We start from the raw sequence: 15,718 nt of genomic DNA, 5'->3' as shown, positions 1-15,718 counted from the left end.
TGGATCATCAAACCTGACTTCCTGAACAATTCTCATGCTGCCAGTCAAGTGTCTGCAGGAACTCTGGGGACCAAGTACTGGCTTAGTAATCCAAGGGAGGCACAGTTAACCACAGTATTACCTCCCCAGAAGCACTGGGGACAAGGGACATGCCAGGGAGAAGGGCTTGGCCCAACCCTTTGGGTTTCAGATGAAGGACCCAGAGAAGTGCCATGATGTGCCCAAAAGAGTGCTAAGATTTAAACCCAAATTTTGCAAAGCAAAAGTCTTCATTATACCTAGATTAGAATTTTTTTTAAATCTTCCTGTCACACATAATTGTCTGCCAGTCTTAAAATGGATAGCAGAAAACACCAGCAATGAAGGCCAGCTCCCACTGAACACTTTTTCTTAAGTTCTTTTCTACCCAGACAGCCTACTTCTTTTTTTCCTCTAACCTAATTTAAATATCATAGTTAATAAAATTGTTCATAATACAGTTGTCTGGAGCATTCAATGTTTCAACAACATTCCCACCAACAGGGTGACTGTCCCTCCACCAATGTTCCGTTACTCATGCCTGTTCCCTTAGCAGGCACTAAATAATTTATTTTATATTGTTTGTTACAACAAAATGGCAAATGGAATTATAAAAAAAAATAGTTCAGTAAAAGAAAATTTGTGAAAATTATTATATATTACAATGGTGTTGTTAAAGTTTACTGAACTGTTTGTTGCTAGTTTGCCGCATTTTCTGTGTTATTGTTTTGCTTACAGAGCTTAGTGGGCTTCTATGCTACTTTGCCATCTAATTTGTCGTGTTCCTACTGGGCTGTGAATATTGTGGAATTTGGAAGTGCCACACAACCACATATGTGGCCACACACTCCAGGAACCCAGACAGTCGATTTCTATTAATTTCTGTCACTGTTCACATCTAAAGATGCCATAAAAGTCTATGAACATAAAACTTGCTATTACAGATGTAAAAAAAGAAAATGTGCTTTCTCTAATACAAAGAAAACTGTTACTATCCAAATTACACTTGGCATCTCTGTCAAGATGAGATTTTCCTTACACTGTTCTTGGTAAAGGTGAATTTTTCCTAGCTCAGTTCTATTTCTACAAGACAAGTAAATGAAATAAAAAGCTAATTTTGGACTTCCTGAAATTATTAGCATAAATTAGAATGAACATTTCATTGCAAACAATCTAACTTACATAGGAAACCATTTCTCCTTCTTATATAGGTTTTTTTTTATATTTGTATAAGGTGACTAAAATTCAGGTGACATGAAATATTTGTCTCAATTTGTTCAAACTGAAATCTAACAAAACATCAAGAAACAATTAGAGTTCCCCTAACTAAGGCACCAGAGTGATAGCACAGCAGGCAGAGTGTTTGCCTTGCACCTAGCTGATTGAGTTCCATCCCAGATATCCCATATGTTTCCCTGAGAACTGTCAGAAGTGATTCCTGAGTGCAACCAGAAGTAAACACCAAGTGTGGCCCAAAACTCCCAAAAATAGAATTCCCATAACTGAGATCTTAAATATTCTTAATGCTTTCTTTTTATACACAATGAGCAAAGAACCAATTATTCTATTGGTCAAAGTGAAGAAACAATACAGTTTTTCCCTTTCCTTTCCCACTTTTGTTATGATAAGCAAGGTCTGCACATACATGGCTGCAACTGTGGTGCTCAATGTGGGTGACTCAATTTAGTTGTGTTTAAGCACATTTTAGTTACAGTGATCACCAAGGAACTATGTAAAATTTATTTCCTGTAACAGTTTACTGTGACAATATATATGCATGTATTTTTAAGAGAAATACCTGTTTTCTTCTGCCTAAGCATGCGGTCTCCCATTTTGAAAGACTATGAAATATATGGAGATAAATAAAGACCATCAAGTTCAAGACTAAGCATGAGCTCAAGACCAAAACCAGATCTCCTGATTACTAGGGTTGGAGCTGTTTTCCAGTCATGCAAATGATAATAGCTTTGTTTTTACAAGCCACTCCTGTCTGCCACTCTTCCAGAACAAATGAGGATAAGAATTGTATTAAGCTAAAACCCCAAATAACCTGAAACTGCCAGAACACTCAAGGCAAAAAGATTTTTTTCAACTTATTGCTAAGCCAGAAACTCAAGGAAGGTATAAATAGGCTTGCTAGGGACTGGTGGTGGTGCATAAATCAGTGGTTTTGAGCCACTGGTCCACAGATCAGGACTTGAAAACCTTGATATAATTTGCAAAGTTGAAAACCATGGATATAGACAAATGGTAAATAAGAACTCTTCTATGTCTCTTTAGCTTATATCCTCTTGGGGATAAATTATTTTCTAATTAAAGAGGACAAATGATATCTTTAAATGGAAAAGTCAATAGTAAGAGAATATCAGGATGTTCTGAAGAAATTCCAGGTGGCTTAACATGCCAGAGTAGAAAAGAATCTAATGACATTTCCCAGCCATTATCCATTAGGAACTGCAGTGAATGACAGGATTTGAATACAGTTGAAGATAGTGACACATAGTTCCAGTTTTCTATATGGTAGATTCTATGAAATAGAGACAGTATTTCATAATGATCCTAAGCAAGATTTTAGAGATTTTCAAAGGACCAGTATCTGAGTCTGTCCAAGAGTTGTCTACTTGCAGCCAGTGTGAGTTCCCAAGATTAACTCACTCGAGAATAACTATTATAAAGTTACTACTCTGGTAACTCCCTAACTAGAGATACAGATCTGGCACATATAACATATATTTTTATAACAAGAGAGGAGAGGAGATTAAGAATTAGATTTCATGGGGTCAAAGCAATAGTATAGCATATAGGGTGCGCTATATATATATATATATATATATATATATATATATAGTATAGGGTGCTTGCCTTGCGCACAGCTGATCCAGTTTCAATCATAAGAACCCTATATGGTCCCCTGAGCCTACCAGGAGTGATCCCTGAGCACAGATCCAGGAGTAGGGCCTGAGCATTGCCAAGTGTGCACAAAAACAAAGCAAAAAAAAATGAACTTGATTCTAGTAAAATAAAAGTGACTTGTTAAACAACTCTACCTGGGGAAAAAAAAAAGGTCCACACCAATCTAAAATGAAGTTGTATAGACATCAAATTTCTGGGCCTTAGACTTCAGTCTAGATACGCTTATTATTCATTAATTAAGTCATTAAGTAAATGTGTATCAAGGAAAACTCAGAACAAAAAGGTTAGAAAATGATAAATTTATAGTTAAACAATTTATAAGACTTTGAAAAGCTAGAACAAGTAGTCAAATACAGGAAAATAAACTTTAAAGGTAAATATTGTCCTATTCATGAGACTCCTATTCAGAGTCTCCTGCCCCCGTGCCTGGCTGTCTTCCCTGGAGCCCCTCAGAGAGGGGTGGGTTGAGTTTCCCTCTCCACCCCAAGCAAAGCCCCAACAGCCAAAGACCTCCAGAACCCGGCCACAGCCATGCTCAAGGCCACTCTCCACACTCTCAGACGAGCCTCACGCATGAAGGAACCAGCAGAGAAACCCAGATGTGCAGGACCTGGAGCTGAGATCTGCAAGCCTGCTTGGATCGGGACTGGGCTTCCTCTACCCAGATCCCCCTTTTTCCAGTAGCTTGGCAGTCACACCCACAAACTGCCCCTGGTGCCGTGTAATCCCATCAATGGCCAAGATCCAGAGACTATAAAACAAAGCTCCTGGAAGCATTCACAGCCTCATGACCTCTTATTGTCTAGTTCTCCTTCTTGGAGAACCTGGCAAGCTGCCAAGAGTATCCTTCCCACACAGTAGAGCCTGGCAAGCTCTACTTGGAATATTCAATATTCCAAAAACAGTAACAATTATGGGTCTCATTCCTCTGACCCTGAAAGAGCCTCCATATGGCACCGTTGGGAAGGATGAGTAAAGAGAGGCTGCTAAAATCTCAGGGCTAGGATGAATGGAGACGTTACTGGTGCCCACTTGGACAAATCAATGAACAATGGGATGACAGTGATACAGTGATTCATGAGACTAAAAACCAATTTCACAAGTCCAGGAATAAGGAGATGTGGCTTAGCAGCAACTATATAAAAATGAACTTGATCATCTTGAGATGATTGAAAATCAGTAGTCAATCTCCCTATTTAGAAGGACCATAGTAGGAAAACCATTGTATGAGACATCATTCGCTCCAACATACTATATGAAGCACTTCACATTACCTGTCTGATATCACTATAACAACCTTAGAAGGAAATAGGTAAAAACTGAGGCTGACAGTTTAGGCAACTTCCTAAGATAGGGTGAAGACTAGCAAAGCCATGAGTCTCTCCCAAGTGTTTTGATTTTCAACTGGTTCTCTCAACCATAGGCTGTGCTGAGGCTTCACTACTTCTCTACAGGAAAGGAGAGATGAGAATGTCAATAGTGGGAATGGTTCAGGGCTGGAGAGATGATATAGAGGGTAAGGTGCTTGCCTTGCACATGGCTGACCCAGGTTCAATCCTCAGCATTCCATATGGTTCCCTGAACCCAATCAGGAGTAATTCCTGAATGCAGAACCAGGAATAACCTTTGAGAATTGGTGGGTGTTGCAAATAAATAAATAAAGAGTGTGGGTGGTCCACTATGCTCTGCACTGTCAGATGACATCAATATGTTCAGTGTTAGCGGTGGCAAGAGAATCCAAAACTACATGACTCAATTACTGAATAGATTAAGAATTTTCTTTCTAAATTAAATAAAGGACCCAAAGATAGGGTAATTTTCAAGAATATAAGGCGTTTTCATACAAGACAATGGTCCCCATGCAGTGTAATTATGATAAACAATGCAAGGGGGAACTGTTTCTAACAGCCTCAGTTTTCCCTGGGTGCATAGAAAGATGGAGGCTATCATTATGTATCATCCTCCCCACAAATAAGAACTATCACACTGTCATCTGGTTGTTCATCTCTTTGCTTGAGCGGGCACCAGTAATGTCTCCGTTGTGAGATACAACACGGGGAACTTGCCAGGCTCTGTCATGCGAGCGAGATACTCCCGGTAGCTTGCCGCGGTCTCCCAGAGGGACTGGACGGCCGCATGCATGGCAAACGCCCTATTCGATGTGCTATCGCTCCAGCCCAAATAAGAAGGAAAAAAAACTAATAAACTACAAACCAATTGAGATAGTGATAGGAAGACTCTGCACCACAATAAAGCAGCAGCAAAAACCCAGAGCAGCAAAAAATGGAGGGTAGCTGTGTAGAAAAGCATAGGGAGAAGCATTTTATCTGCATCACTTCATTATCTAGTCCCAAAGAAACTCGGGGCCAAGAATGGTACTTTATAGGGATGACACTTCACCAGAAAATGAACAAGAGAATCCCAGCAAGTCTCCTCACAAATTCACAAAGTAAAACAGCAAAAGAAAGAATGTAATTACAAAACTATCTGAGAGCAGTTAACAAAACATCAATAGTATGTCTTACCTATCAATAACTGCTCTGAATCATTCTAAATGTAAATAGGTTCAAAGACAGTTGATAAAAATACAAGAGTAAATTATATGTTATTCTTATAAGAGACTGATTTAACCTTTAAGGATACAATTAGGGTGAAAGTGAAACGATAGAAATACTCTATAAAAATTAAAATTAAAAGATCAGGTATAACTATCAGATAAAATAAACTTTAACTCAAAAGCTTAAATAGGAAACAGATAAGGTAATTATATAATAAGAGGTCAATTTGCCAAGAAGATAAAATTGTTTTAATTATAGGTTCATTCAATGTCAGAGCAACTGGAAATATTAAATAATTATTAACAAATTTAAAGTTATAAATAGACAAGTGGTAGGGGACTTTAATAATCTATTTTCAACAATTTCAACATATAGATCAGCCAGACAGAAAATCAATAAGGAAATAATGAACTTAAACTATACTTTATGCTAAACGGATCTAACAAATATTCCAACCAGGAATGGCAGAAAACTGTTCTTCTCAGTGCACACATAACATCTTCTCAGATATGCATCTCACAAAATTAATCTAATGGATATACAATTGAAATATTATCAAGTTATTTTCCAACCATGTGGTATGAAATTGGAAATAGACAACAGAAAAAAAGGTAAGAAATCACGTGTGTTGAAATTAAAGCACCTTCTGAATAGCCAATCGGTCAAAATAAATCAAAAGAAACATTTTCTAAAGATGTATCTTGAAACAAAATTAGAAATTAGAAATACAACATACACAAGCTAATGGGATGCAGTAAAATCAACTCTAAAAGATCTTAAAAATAAACACCCACATTAAGAAAAATAAGAAACTAATACAAATCAATAAAATGTGATGCAACATACTAATAAAATAGGATTAAAAGCATATCACTAGATGCAGGAGAAGCATTTAAAGTATTTTTTTAATGGTCAGAAACTTGACATTTTTAATAACGCCAACATACAAATGGACAACAAATATGAAAAGTTTCTCAACATCGCTAATAATCAGGGAAATGTGACCCAAAACCACACTTATGATGACTATTCTACAAAAAGAATTAAGTGCTGGTCAAGTGTTGATTCATGGCCAGTGGAAATGTAAACTGATAGGGCCATTATGAAAAATAGTATGAAGATTGCTTAAATATTTAAAAATAGAAAAAGCAATGTGGGACCAGAAAGATAGTACAGAGGTAAAGGCATTTGCCTTGCACACAGTTGACCAGGTTTGGTCCCCAGTGCCTTATATGGTGCCCCAAGTCTTATCATGCATGATCTCTGAAAGAAGAGACAGGAGTAAGCCCTGAGTACTGCCAGGAGTGGCCCAGTACAAAGAACAAAATAAACAAAAGCAATGTGATCCAGCAATTACAATTATACAATTGAAACACTTTCAAGTTATTTTCCAACCATGTGGTATGAAATTGAAAATAGACAACAGAAAAAAGGTGAAGATATCACAAGTGTATTGAAATTAAATTACAAAAATTACACTTCTAGATATATATATATCATAAGAAGAAATCACTAAAAAGATATTTGCACTCCCACATCCATTATAACATATATAATAGCCAAGACATAAAAACAATCTATGGGTCCATCAGCAGATGAATTATTTTTAAAATGTGATATTTTAAAGACCCTGTGTGTAAGGCCCTTGCCTTGCACATAATCAACCCAGGTTCAATCCCTGGCACCTATAATGATCCCATGAGCACTTCCATGAGTGATCCCTGAGTGTGAAGCCAGGAGTAAGCCCTGAGCCCAGCTGAGTATGACCTGAAAACTCAAAAATAAAATTAATTATGATATACGTTTATATGAGGAGAAATTAATATTCATCCATCTAAAAGGAAATCTTGCCTTTTATTTAAAAGGGATGAATCTATAGGGCATTAGTCATATGTTTAGTCTTATTTGGTTAGTCAAATAAGTCAGACACAAAAACATAAATACGTCATGCATTCTGGTAGTAGTAATAGGTGGAAACAAAAGAAGAAGAAGAAGAAGAAGCCAATTTAATAGAAATAGAATGGTGGTTGCCAGGACTGGGGCAATGAGGAAATGACAAAGGTCAAAACATTCCATTATAAGTTCTGAGGATCTAATGTACAGCACTGTGATTATCATTAATATGGTATTATATACTTGACAGTTGCTAACAAACAACATTGATGGAACTAAAAGATATCATGCTGAGTGAACTCATTCAGAAGGAAAGGGACAGATACAGAATGGTCTTTCTCATATGTGCAACTTAAAGATACACAGCAAGGTAGCAACAAACGGTCAAAGGCAACATCATGGGAGAACTGATCCACACAATTGAGTTGGGGATGGGAAGTTGAGAGGAAGAGGTGCTGAAGTGTTTGGGAGAGGGGCGGGGTACACTAGTAGTGAGTATGGTATTGGAATTATGTACATGAGAAATCATCATTAATAGTATTGCAAGCCACAGAATCTTAATTTAAAAATTAATTTTTAAAAACAGAAATAAAGCTGCTGACCAAAGATTTTAATATTTTCACCACATACATACAAAAAAGTTAACAACATGAAAAGCCCGTTCACTATCTTGATAATCATGCAATAGCACAGAGCAAATCAAAGATCCACAATGTATGCTTTAAATATTTTCAACAGAATTAGTCAGCTATTCTTCAATAAAATTGAGGGGCAAGAGACTAGATTGTCTTTACAGAGACCTGTTCCCTATCGCTGAAAGTATTCTCAAGCAGTGTGCAAATGGACATTTGTTTGGTGCTGTGTTACACAGTGCATGTGCCAGGGCTGGGGGAAAAAACACTTTCTTGAATTTCTTTGAATCTTAAAATTTTTTTTGTCTATTTGGAGGCCACACCAAGTGATGCTCAAGGTTATTCCTGGTTCTGCGCTCAGGAATTACTCCTGGCAGTGCTCAGAGATGCCAGGATCTAACCCAGGTTAGCCACGTGCAAGGCAAGCACCCTACCTGCTGCACCTCAGCCTCAAAAACTGATTGAAATCAAGAATTTTATTTAATCCCTACAACAGAATATAAAATTAGGGGCCGGCCAATAGCACAGTGGGTAGGGTGTTTGCCTTGCACGAGGCCAACCCGGGTTAGATCCCCGGCATCCCATATGGTCCCCCAAGCACCGCTAGAAGTTATTCCTGAGTGCAAAACCAGGAGTAACCCCTGAGCATCACCTGGTGTGACCCAAAAAAGCAAAATATATATATATATGTATATATATACATATATATATAAAATTACCTAAGAGAAGCCTTTGAATCTCTCATTTACATTTAGGAAAAACTTGACACCTAACTTCCTAAGAAACGTTTACTTTGTCTACATCCCACAATTTTTCCAATGCAGTACATACTACCCAGGAAATTACCTTTAGCCTTTAAGGTCTTCTGTAAATTAAAAGGATTTACTGACAGAATAACAAAGTAACCAATCATCCAGTATACAGATAATTCTGCCTTGGGCACCCCTCAAAATCTAAGTCCAGGACCTGTCATTAATGAACTTACATTGCAAAGACTAGAAAGTTGAGAATAACAGGAGCATATAATGAAGTAGCAAATAGCAAGCAGAAAGTGAGAGGAAGCAGCAATACAGTGAAAGGAATTCAGCAGGAACATTGCTAAATTCTATCATTAAACTGGTCAAAGATTTCAGAGAAAGCAGGGGGCTAATGTTGCTTCCAGAACTGCATTGATTTTTATGAAAGAAGAGCAACTTACCATGAACAAAGTTAAACTTAGAAAGTACAGAGCCTGTTGCACAGGAAATTACTGGTCCCAGATCATGAGAGTGGAGGTGTTTGAAAGAGAAGGCAGTCGTGACAAATGAGTGCCAATAGCATACAATGCAATGAGCCGAAGGCAGGCACTACCCTTTACTGGACCCCTTGATATGCAGAGACACCTAAAGATCAGGAAAGTACCTAGCAAACCGAGCTGTACCATCTTTTCTTGAAAAGAAAAGGTCCTTGTTAGATACCAGGTGTTTCAATAAACAACCAGGCCTGGAATCCTGGACCCAAATAAACCATGATCTCATTAATCTATTATTTGATGCTCTAACACCTGGTCACAGAGGGAAACTATTGACACACACCAGATAACAAAGCACAGACAATAAACAAGTGTCAAGAAGGAGAAAGGACAGAAAGTTGTCCTGAAGGGGTTTACCTGAATCATCTATCCAATGGCAAGATCTTGATCATCATATATAAAAAGTCCATTAATAGAACCACCTTTTCTTTATAGAAATTATTTTTTCCATGAAATTCAGAAACAATAAACCTGCTTGTCTTTCATCCTCCCAGAGCTACCAAATATCTCTTGCACATGGAAGCAGGGTGATATCTCAGAGTAGGGGAGTAGGGGTACCCCATGGAACACACATGTGGAATCAAGATCTCAAGGTTGATAACTGAGCCCTTTCAGCCTCACGATGATAAGATTTTTTTTTTGGTCACACCCAGCGATACTCAGTGGCTACTTCTGGCTCTGCACTCAGGAATTGCTGCTGGCAGTGCTCGGAGGACCATATGGAATGCCGGGGATCGAACCCAGGTAGGCTGTGTGAAAAACAAATACCCTAAGAATTTAAAGGTAAATTAATAGCAGTAATAATTCATGGTCTTTCCAGATGCTTGCAAACTGCCTGCCCCAGGACCAACTCAGTGAACAGGGCATACCAGGCAGAGCTGCCCATTACATAATAAGAAAGGGTGGCGAGATCAATGTCCAGGACATTTTCAAACTTCGTGACAATATAGGATGCTAGAAATGCCCAGCCCTGACTGTCCAGCAAATCTGAGTCTTTGTTTCATCAGATGAGAGAACTGAGACTCAGAAAGGGGACAGACTCACCCATAGCTGACAATCATCCCTGCCTGGACTCTTAGCTGAGAACACTTGTCCAAGGACACAATGACTTTTGCCCTGGTCTCTAACAGTTGGAAAAGTCTACTTCTGCTATTCGTTGAAAATATTGCCAAAACTTTCTGGCACTCCCTGCAAGGCACAACCAGAATGACTCTCTGTAAATTAACCCGTGGCATAGTCACCGCCACTCCAGGAAGAACTGTTTTTGGTAATCAAGTCAATTTTACAAGCAGAAAACCTGAGGGAGACAGAGGTCACAGGCCAGGGCAGAGTCTTTATAAAAGAAAAGTTCTATAAATTATAAAATGATAGAGGAGCAAGCCTTTAGCACAAAAGACGAGATCACTAGTATTCAATAGTGAAACAGAGAGGGAACTCACACATTCTTATTATCTGGATTTTCTCTTGATCACCTGTGATATCATGTCTATGTGATATTTTCAGGAAATATGTAAGGCATATAAACATTTTAAGCATTTTAAAAGATAACAAAATTATGAGTACACCAGTCAAAATTTTCAAAGGGCAGATTGTTGAGGGCTGATATTTCAAGGACATGGGTTTGGAAAACAAGGGTTTCATTGCTGGTCTTTGCTTTTCTGGCTCTCATTGGTGGATTGAGTGGTTTCCTTTTGCTATTAAAGAATGCTACATTAGTATTAATGTTCTACCAAAAAAACCTCAAAATAATCATTGCAAAAAAGAGCAAACTGAAATAAGAGAACATTTGATTAAAAGTATTCAAAATCACTGGAACAAGTGCCCGAAATTCAATCATACTCTTTTTCCATTTTCCTCATGTTAAAAATGATGTCAAATCTCATTATCTTGGTTATCCAGGAGAAGCAGTCCAGAGCAATAAGAGTAGAAATAAGCAAATTACACTTGTGCCGAAGATCAAATTTCAAAGGAAAAATTGCAGTCAATTCAGAAGATGCGATGACCTACTCCATGACTTATACAAAATAAAAAATAAGCTACATGACTTATTTCACCAAATGTCTTAGTATGGAGTATGTAAAAGCCCACTTTGATAATGCAACTGATGCTAGAAAACCCTCCAATCAAAAAAGTATTGCCTAGACATGAACTCCAGCTCAAAGAGTTAAGGCAAACACCAGTGCAACATACCTGGTAGGAACTTATTCCCCGGTGGGTAGGGTAGGGGGTGGAGTTCAGAAAGAGTAGAATGATATGAGTGAAAATAATCAGAAGGAGGACAGACACAGAATGATTGCACTCATTTTTGGGATATAAACATATATATATATATGTATATATATATATATATGAGACAATAGAAACAAGGACAGCAGAAACAAAAGCGAGGAGGTTTGGTGGGTTTGGAAGCCTGTCTCGGGTGCTGGGGGAGACGGCAGTTGGGATAGAGAAGGGACCACCATGACAGATTGTTGGAAATGATCATTCCGGATAAGAACTGTGTGCTGAAAGTAGGTAAAGGAATAAACATCATGACCTCTCAGTATCTGCATTGCAAACTATAATGGCCAAAAGGAGAGGGGGGGAAGAGAGAGGAATGAGAGAGAGAGAGAGAGAGAGAGAGAGAGAGAAAGGAGGAGGAGGAGGGGCGGGGAGGAGGAGGAAAGTGCCTGCCATGGAGACAGGTGGTGCATAAGGGGTGGCAGAAGGGAAACTGGGGACATTGGTGGTGGGAAATGTACACTGGTGGAGGAATGGGTGTTGGAACATTGTAAGACTGAAACCCGACCATAAACAGCTTTGTAACTGCATATCTCATGGTGAGTGGCACTATAAAGATTGTCAAAATAACAAAGTTGCTGAGCTACAGCAATAATATAGCAGGTAGGGCGCTTGCCTTTCATGCAGCTGGTCAAGGGTTTGATTCTTGGCACCTCCATATGGTTCCCCTAGCCCACTAGGAGAGATCCCTGAGGGCAGAGTCAGGAGTAAGTCCTGAGCACCGCAGGGTATGCCAAATATAAATAAATAAATAAATAAATAAATAAATAAATAGATAACAAAGATACTATTTGAACTCTTTGAGAACTCTTCTAATACCTGGATAATAAGAGAAGTAAGGATCATGGAGATCATGGAGACTGGGTGGTAGGGTTCGAGAATTACAGCAATCTGGGTGAAATGCTGTGTGATACAGGGTCTGAACTGTACTTCTTAATATCTCTAAGCCCAGCTTTGCCTCAGAATGGGATCTAAAACCAAGTCCAATATGGTGGTCTGATGTTTCTAACACAACTCTAAGATGACAAAACCTCCTGAATTTGATACATTTCAAACACAACGCTTTAATTTGTTGTATTTGAAGTGTATTTGAAATTCACAATAAGAGTTGCCAGGCTGGACACAAGGGGGTAGAAGGAATGTTTTTAGAGCTTCCCTGCTCCATGGCACAAGTACAAATGAAATTAGACTAAACCTACATAAAACAGATCTGTTATATGTGATCAGTAAATTAAAGCATAATAAAATTACAGTCAGCCTGGAGTTTGAGAGTAATGTAGGCCCTGTGCAGTACCATCCTGGCCTTGCCTCAATCATAAAGGATTTTCCAACATTCATATCATAAATCTTTTTTTTTCTGGGGATTCAGCATTTGCTCACAAACTGGCAGGACTCGAAGTTAAAGCTTAAGTACCAAGGCAAGTTCTAATTTATTTCAAAAATGGTAAGCAATTTCATACAGCAAGCTTAGGCCCAGAAGACAGCTCAAGGGTGGGGTGTGCCCTTTGCATGCAGGAGATCTGGATTTGCTCCCCAGCACTACCCCTCAGCATTGATATTTTGTTTCCCTCCCCCCCACACACAAAAATCATGCTTAATATAAAAGTAATACTCTACTTCACTGTTTGAATGCCTATTTCAAACGCATATCTTTTTCTCACACGGCATATACTAAAGGAGGTCATGTAACAGCTCACCTGAAATTCCTGCCCAATTTAAGTCTTAGTCACAAAGCAGTTTCTTTAAGAATACAATGAGAAAATATTCCAAACTCTTGTGCAGTATTTGCATGACAAAAAAAGGGGGTATGAAATCCAAGTGGAGCTCTTGGTGTAATTTCATAGAGCCTTAATTACCAACTACAATTTCCCTCTTTACCTTTAAGTGTTTCTAAACTACTTAAAAGACAGGGCAGGTGCTTCAAAGGGAAAGCTAGAGGCATGCCTGTTACATAACCTGCTCCTGGTCGGCCGGGTTCTGTGGTTTTGATAAGGAAGAAAACAGTCAAAGGCAGGACGATCGCGAATCCTCTGTCTCTGTTTTCACATTAACCAGGATGACCATCTCAATCACACACCCAGCCTCTGTGCCTCTGTTTCCCTAACCACTAAAACACGAGGTCTGACGTGTCCAAATTCCTATCCGATTAAAGATCATGAACATAGTAACCACACAGAAAGTCCACCTCAGAACACGGGATCGTGAACTTTTAAGATTCCATAGACTTTTGCACTATTCCTGTGCTCTCCTAACGCCCCACAGGTAATGCTGGCTTGGTCATTAACCAAGATCATGTAAAATGCTGTAGGAGCAAGTATCGGTAAGTCCAGGGCCGACACACGAAACCTTCCCTGGCGAACTTATCACTCTGCCTGGATTATCATATGGAAAGAGGAATCCAAGGGCAGTCTTTAGTCTTTTGCTGTTAAAACAAAATTTCTCTTCCCCTGACAGTATCTGAGGGTGGGGGTGGGGAGGGTCTGGAACGGAAGGTGACAAGGGTTTTTAAAACCCCTGAGGGGGGGGAAAAAACTCCCCCACCCACAAAGATCCATTCTTTTAAAATGTTTCTTCTCACCCTACTAGCATGGTCTGCGTTGGAGGAATGAACCCCTATAACACAAGGTCTGCAGAGATTGGTGGAGACCCAGGCAGGGGTCAAGGAGAGAGAAGCTGCGCAAACACAGATGTTACTGTCCTCCGCGCGCTGCATTGTAGTGACACGGCGGGCTCCTAACGAGGCGGATGGATTCTCTCCTGGAAATACAACTGATGTCTGGGAAACCAGAGCTGGGCTCCGGGGGCGGCCTGAGAGCACAGCTTCCACCCAGCCCTGGAAAGAGTTAGGATGCCGCCGTGGCTCAGCACGGGCCTGTGATTATGACCCCTATTGGCAAGTCTCAGCATGGTAGGGTCAGGGTACCACCACTATATCCACCCATATATTCAAGGCGCAAACAAATCTCTCTGATTAGCGTCCTAAGCCCAGCAGAATTCTGACCGCCTCTCCCAACCAAAGGATCCCAGGAGCCTTTGACGACCTGGCAAGTGTTTTCGCGCGAAAGAAACGCGAGCGCTCAGAGTCCTGGGTCCGCGCTCCGGGCTTGTCCTCTTGGGGACCCGCCAAGTCGCAATCGATGCCCGGCCGGGGAGGGCTGACCCCAGCTTTCTGGGCTCTCCCTTCTCCGCGACTAGAGTTGTCATTCATTTCCCCCCGGCTCTCCAAGGCCACGGGCACCAGCATTTTCCCGCCGATCCCGGATCCCGGAGCGCGGTCGCCGCCTCCAGGGTGCGCTCCGGGCCGCGCCGCCGGAGCGACCCAGCGCTCCGCAGCTGCCACCGCCGCGCCAGCCGCGCCGGGCAGCCCCTCGCACTTGTTGCCATCCCCGAGGGCCCCGGAGGCGCCGCCCCGCCCGCCGCAGCACCCCCTCTGCACCTCGCCAGATCCTCGCATCCTTGCCCACACCTTGGAAATCCGAGCTCCGGGGTCGCGAAATCCGACGAGGTGTGCAAACTTTTTCGCCCAGGGTGGCTGGAGGTGGGGGTTGGGGGGAAGCTGGTGTAAGGGGTGCAGAATAGCACTTACCTGGCGCTGCGGCGGCCCCCGCAGCCTCCCGGAGCTCCCGTGACACGCTGCCCCTCTGCGCGCCCTGCCCGCCGCCGCCCCGAGCCGGGCAGGCTCTCCCCGAAGCTGCCAGCGCCCCGCGGGGGCCGCGCCGAGGGGGGCGGAGCCGCGGGCGCGCTCGGGCCCGGCTGGCTGCGCCCGCAGCTGCTGCCGCCGCCCCCGCCGCCGCCGCGCCTGCCGGCTGCCACTGGATCTGCGGCCCAGCCCGCGCCGGGCCGGGCATCACATGGCCCAGCCCGCCCGCCGCGCCCGCCACCGGCTCCAGGAGGAAACCTGAAGCGGCCCGGCCTGCGCCGGCTCCGCCACCCCCTCCCCGCGCACACTGGCCGAGGCAGGCGCAGCCCCCGCCGGCCCGGAGGGGGCGCCCCGAGCCCCCCCCCCAACCCCCACCGCGGCCTGGCCAGGGCCTGCCCGCACCTGAAGGGAGCCGAGCCAGGCCCAGGGCGGCTCAGGCTGCCCCGCAGCCCAGTGTGACCATAGCAGCACAGAATAGGACCCCACTGGGGTT

The 15,718-nt window shown here is 41.8% G+C and overlaps 1 protein-coding gene across 3 annotated transcripts in view; it reads right to left on the bottom strand.

Annotated features, from left to right (window-relative positions):
• ARHGEF28 (Rho guanine nucleotide exchange factor 28) overlaps positions 1 to 15,464 on the bottom strand; it is a 362,811-nt gene extending 347,347 nt beyond the window's left edge. For 2 of the 3 annotated variants that reach the window (XR_008629316.1, XM_055132605.1), the window contains exon 1: positions 15,172 to 15,464. The gene's annotated coding sequence lies outside the window, so the exon portion shown is untranslated. The remainder of the gene's footprint in view (positions 1 to 15,171) is intronic. The other variant, XM_055132609.1, reaches the window with a different exon arrangement.
• Between the last annotated feature and the right edge of the window lie 254 nt (positions 15,465 to 15,718).

This window comes from Sorex araneus, chromosome 1, assembly GCF_027595985.1.
Source record: "Sorex araneus isolate mSorAra2 chromosome 1, mSorAra2.pri, whole genome shotgun sequence".
NCBI classification, from domain to species: domain Eukaryota; kingdom Metazoa; phylum Chordata; class Mammalia; order Eulipotyphla; family Soricidae; genus Sorex; species Sorex araneus.
Note: the sequence above shows the minus strand (reverse complement) of the source record. Positions and strands in the feature narration are given on the sequence as shown.